The sequence below is a fragment of the Salvelinus alpinus genome, chromosome 2, assembly GCF_045679555.1.
Source record: "Salvelinus alpinus chromosome 2, SLU_Salpinus.1, whole genome shotgun sequence".
In the NCBI taxonomy this organism is placed as follows: Eukaryota; Metazoa; Chordata; class Actinopteri; order Salmoniformes; family Salmonidae; genus Salvelinus; species Salvelinus alpinus.
The window spans coordinates 46,059,393-46,065,247 of record NC_092087.1 but is presented as its reverse complement, the minus strand read 5'-3'; the positions used below and the strand labels follow the sequence as shown (position 1 = coordinate 46,065,247).

At 44.2% G+C, this 5,855-nt stretch overlaps 3 non-coding genes across 3 annotated transcripts; all 3 read right to left on the bottom strand.

Annotated features, from left to right (window-relative positions):
- Positions 1-775: 775 nt before the first annotated feature.
- Positions 776-847, bottom strand: trnaw-cca (transfer RNA tryptophan (anticodon CCA)). The gene has a single exon. It is a non-coding gene; the product is annotated as a tRNA-Trp (tRNA).
- A 599-nt stretch (positions 848-1,446) lies between these two features.
- trnaw-cca (transfer RNA tryptophan (anticodon CCA)) lies at positions 1,447-1,518 on the bottom strand. Its single transcript has one exon. It is a non-coding gene; the product is annotated as a tRNA-Trp (tRNA).
- A 599-nt stretch (positions 1,519-2,117) lies between these two features.
- trnaw-cca (transfer RNA tryptophan (anticodon CCA)) lies at positions 2,118-2,189 on the bottom strand. Its single transcript has one exon. It is a non-coding gene; the product is annotated as a tRNA-Trp (tRNA).
- Between the last annotated feature and the right edge of the window lie 3,666 nt (positions 2,190-5,855).

The window sequence follows — 5,855 nt, the reverse complement described above, 5'->3', positions numbered from 1 at the left end:
GGTCGTTTTCTTGCAAGATTTGTACTGTAAAGCCACATTGGTACTTGTGCTGATTCTTTGACTTCGCTGTGTAAAGAAGGCAGAGATTGCACACATCAAAATTCTGACCACGACGTGATTTGAACACGCAACCTTCTGATCTGGAGTCAGACGCACTACCGTTGTGCCACGAGGTCTTGGAAGAATCGCATTTATGGAGGTGATGCCTAGTTCAGATTGCGTTGAGTGTATCATTTGGAATGGAGGCCTGTGTCTCTGGGGAAATGTACGATCTGACGTGCATCTGCCCGGCAGGTTAGGTGTATGAAAACAAGTGAAATCAGAGCCCGGATAGCTCAGATGGTAGAGCATCAGACTTTTAATCTGAGGGTCCAGGGTTCAAGTCCCTATTTTGGCGATGTTTTAATGTTCACCTTCCTTCAGAAGCAAGTCTTTCTATAATTGCGATTTCTCTCACTTTCCATGACATGTTCACCTGTGGACAATACAATCCCATAGCCAAAACAGCTTAGTCTGAAAGCTTTAGGATTTTTAATCTGAAACTACAGGTTTAAACTCCCTGTTTGAAGACTGATATAAGCCTGTCAATCCCACAGCATCATCTGATTTAGGAATTTGCAGTGTGCCATGCTTTTGTGAGAGACAACTGTCATCTGAAGCAGCATTGGATTGGTCGTTTTCTTGCAAGATTTGTACTGTAAAGCCACATTGGTACTTGTGCTGATTCTTTGACTTCGCTGTGTAAAGAAGGCAGAGATTGCACACATCAAAATTCTGACCACGACGTGATTTGAACACGCAACCTTCTGATCTGGAGTCAGACGCGCTACCGTTGCGCCACGAGGTCTTGGAAGAATCGCATCTATGGAGGTGATGCCTAGTTCAGATTTCGTTGACTGGAGCATTTGGAATGGAGGCCTGTGTCTCTGGGGAAATGTACGATCTGACGTGCATCTGCCCGGCAGGTTAGGTGTATGAAAACAAGTAAAATCAGAGCCCGGATTGCTCAGTCGGAAGAGCATCAGACTTTTAATCTGAGGGTCCAGGGTTCAAGTCCCTGTTTGGGTGATCTTTTAATGTTCACCTTCCTTCAGAAGCAAGTCTTTCTATAATTGCGATTTCTCTCACTTTCCATGACATGTTCACCTGTGGACAATACAATCCCATAGCCAAAACAGCTTAGTCTGAAAGCTTTAGGATTTTTAATCTGAAACTCCAGGTTTAAACTCCCTGTTTGAAGACTGATTTAAGCCTGTCAATCCCACAGCATCATCTGATTTAGGAATTTGCAGTGTGCCATGCTTTTGTGAGAGACAACTGTCATCTGAAGCAGCATTGGATTGGTCGTTTTCTTGCAAGATTTGTACTGTAAAGCCACATTGGTACTTGTGCTGATTCTTTGACTTCGCTGTGTAAAGAAGGCAGAGATTGCACACATCAAAATTCTGACCACGACGTGATTTGAACACGCAACCTTCTGATCTGGAGTCAGACGCGCTACCATTGCGCCACGAGGTCTTGGAAGAATTGCATCTATGGAGGTGATGCATAGTTCAGATTTCGTTGAGTGTATCATTTGGAATGGAGGCCTGTGTCTCTGGGGAAATGTACGATCTGACGTGCATCTGCCCGGCAGGTTAGGTGTATGAAAACAAGTAAAATCAGAGCCCGGATAGCTCAGTCGTTAGAGCATCAGACTTTTAATCTGAGGGTCCAGGGTTCAAGTCCCTGTTTGGGTGATCTTTTAATGTTCACCTTCCTTCAGAAGCAAGTCTTTCTATAATTGCGATTTCTCTCACTTTCCATGACATGTTCACCTGTGGACAATACAATCCCATAGCCAAAACAGCTTAGTCTGAAAGATTTAGGATTTTTAATCTGAAACTCCAGGTTTAAACTCCCTGTTTGAAGACTGATTTAAGCCTGTCAATCCCACAGCATCATCTGATTTAGGAATTTGCAGTGTGCCATGCTTTTGTGAGAGACAACTGTCATCTGAAGCAGCATTGGATTGGTCGTTTTCTTGCAAGATTTGTACTGTAAAGCCACATTGGTACTTGTGCTGATTCTTTGACTTCGCTGTGTAAAGAAGGCAGAGATTGCACACATCAAAATTCTGACCACGACGTGATTTGAACACGCAACCTTCTGATCTGGAGTCAGACGCGCTACCGTTGCGCCACGAGGTCTTGGAAGAATCGCAACTATGGAGGTGATGCCTAGTTCAGATTTCGTTGAGTGTATCATTTGGAATGGAGGCCTGTGTCTCTGGGGAAATGTACGATCTGACGTGCATCTGCCCGGCAGGTTAGGTGTATGAAAACAAGCGAAATCAGAGCCCGGATAGCTCAGTCGGTAGAGCATCAGACTTTTAATCTGAGGGTCCAGGGTTCAAGTCCCTATTTTGGCGATGTTTTAATGTTCACCTTCCTTCAGAAGCAAGTCTTTCTATAATTGCGATTTCTCTCACTTTCCATGACATGTTCACCTGTGGACAATACAATCCCATAGCCAAAACAGCTTAGTCTGAAAGCTTTAGGATTTTTAATCTGAAACTCCAGTTTTAAACTCCCTGTTTGAAGACTGATTTAAGCCTGTCAATCCCACAGCATCATCTGATTTAGGAATTTGCAGTGTGCCATGCTTTTGTGAGAGACAACTGTCATCTGAAGCAGCATTGGATTGGGCGTTTTCTTGCAAGATTTGTACTGTAAAGCCACATTGGTACTTGTGCTGATTCTTTGACTTCGCTGTGTAAAGAAGGCAGAGATTGCACACATCAAAATTCTGACCACGACGTGATTTGAACACGCAACCTTCTGATCTGGAGTCAGACGCACTACCGTTGCGCCACGAGGTCTTGGAAGAATCGCATCTATGGAGGTGATGCCTAGTTCAGATTTCGTTGAGTGTATCATTTGGAATGGAGGCCTGTGTCTCTGGGGAAATGTACGATCTGACCTGCATCTGCCCGGCAGGTTAGGTGTATGAAAACAAGTAAAATCAGAGCCCGGATAGCTCAGTCGGTAGAGCATCATACTTTTAATCCGAGGGTCCAGGGTTCAAGTCCCTGTTCGGGCGTACTTTTAATGTTCACCTTCCTTCAGAAGCAAGTCTTTCTATAATTGCGATTTCTCTCACTTTCCATGACATGTTCACCTGTGGACAATACAATCCCATAGCCAAAACAGCTTAGTCTGAAAGCTTTAGGATTTTTAATCTGAAACTCCAGTTTTAAACTCCCTGTTTGAAGACTGATTTAAGCCTGTCAATCCCACAGCATCATCTGATTTAGGAATTTGCAGTGTGCCATGCTTTTGTGAGAGACAACTGTCATCTGAAGCAGCATTGGATTGGTCGTTTTCTTGCAAGATTTGTACTGTAAAGCCACATTGGTACTTGTGCTGATTCTTTGACTTCGCTGTGTAAAGAAGGCAGAGATTGCACACATCAAAATTCTGACCACGACGTGATTTGAACACGCAACCTTCTGATATGGAGTCAGACGCGCTACCGTTGCGCCACGAGGTCTTGGAAGAATCGCATCTATGGAGGTGATGCCTAGTTCAGATTGCGTTGAGTGTATCATTTGGAATGGAGGCCTGTGTCTCTGGGGAAATGTACGATCTGATGTGCATCTGCCCGGCAGGTTAGGTGTATGAAAACAAGTGAAATCAGAGCCCGGATAGCTCAGTCGGTAGAGCATCAGACTTTTAATCTGAGAGTCCAGGGTTCAAGTCCCTACTTTGGCGATGTTTTAATGTTCACCTTCCTTCAGAAGCAAGTCTTTCTATAATTGCGATTTCTCTCACTTTCCATGACATGTTCACCTGTGGACAATACAATCCCATAGCCAAAACAGCGTAGTCTGAAAGCTTTAGGATTTTTAATCTGAAACTCCAGGTTTAAACTCCCTGTTTGAAGACTGATATAAGCCTGTCAATCCCACAGCATCATCTGATTTAGGAATTTGCAGTGTGCCATGCTTTTGTGAGAGACAACTGTCATCTGAAGCAGCATTGGATTGGTCGTTTTCTTGCAAGATTTGTACTGTAAAGCCACATTGGTACTTGTGCTGATTCTTTGACTTCGCTGTGTAAAGAAGGCAGAGATTGCACACATCAAAATTCTGACCACGACGTGATTTGAACACGCAACCTGCTGATCTGGAGTCAGACGCGCTACCGTTGCGCCACGAGGTCTTGGAAGTATCGCATCTATGGAGGTGATGCCTAGTTCAGATTGCGTTGAGTGTATCATTTGGAATGGAGGCCTGTGTCTCTGGGGAAATGTACGATCTGACGTGCATCTGCCCGGCAGGTTAGGTGTATGAAAACAAGTGAAATCAGAGCCCGGATAGCTCAGTCGGTAGAGCATCAGACTTTTAATCTGAGGGTCCAGGGTTCAAGTCCCTGTTTTGGCGATGTTTTAATGTTCACCTTCCTTCAGAAGCAAGTCTTTCTATAATTGCGATTTCTCTCACTTTCCATGACATGTTCACCTGTGGACAATACAATCCCATAGCCAAAACAGCTTAGTCTGAAAGCTTTAGGATTTTTAATCTGAAACTCCAGTTTTAAACTCCCTGTTTGAAGACTGATTTAAGCCTGTCAATCCCACAGCATCATCTGATTTAGGAATTTGCAGTGTGCCATGCTTTTGTGAGAGACAACTGTCATCTGAAGCAGCATTGGATTGGTCGTTTTCTTGCAAGATTTGTACTGTAAAGCCACATTGGTACTTGTGCTGATTCTTTGACTTCGCTGTGTAAAGAAGGCAGAGATTGCACACATCAAAATTCTGACCACGACGTGATTTGAACACGCAACCTTCTGATATGGAGTCAGACGCGCTACCGTTGCACCACGAGGTCTTGGAAGAATCGCATCTATGGAGGTGATGCCTAGTTCAGATTGCGTTGAGTGTATCATTTGGAATGGAGGCCTGTGTCTCTGGGGAAATGTACGATCTGATGTGCATCTGCCCGGCAGGTTAGGTGTATGAAAACAAGTGAAATGAGAGCCCGGATAGCTCAGTCGGTAGAGCATCAGACTTTTAATCTGAGAGTCCAGGGTTCAAGTCCCTACTTTGGCGATGTTTTAATGTTCACCTTCCTTCAGAAGCAAGTCTTTCTATAATTGCGATTTCTCTCACTTTCCATGACATGTTCACCTGTGGACAATACAATCCCATAGCCAAAACAGCGTAGTCTGAAAGCTTTAGGATTTTTAATCTGAAACTCCAGGTTTAAACTCCCTGTTTGAAGACTGATATAAGCCTGTCAATCCCACAGCATCATCTGATTTAGGAATTTGCAGTGTGCCATGCTTTTGTGAGAGACAACTGTCATCTGAAGCAGCATTGGATTGGTCGTTTTCTTGCAAGATTTGTACTGTAAAGCCACATTGGTACTTGTGCTGATTCTTTGACTTCGCTGTGTAAAGAAGGCAGAGATTGCACACATCAAAATTCTGACCACGACGTGATTTGAACACGCAACCTGCTGATCTGGAGTCAGACGCGCTACCGTTGCGCCACGAGGTCTTGGAAGTATCGCATCTATGGAGGTGATGCCTAGTTCAGATTGCGTTGAGTGTATCATTTGGAATGGAGGCCTGTGTCTCTGGGGAAATGTACGATCTGACGTGCATCTGCCCGGCAGGTTAGGTGTATGAAAACAAGTGAAATCAGAGCCCGGATAGCTCAGTCGGTAGAGCATCAGACTTTTAATCTGAGGGTCCAGGGTTCAAGTCCCTGTTTTGGCGATGTTTTAATGTTCACCTTCCTTCAGAAGCAAGTCTTTCTATAATTGCGATTTCTCTCACTTTCCATGACATGTTCACCTGTGGACAATA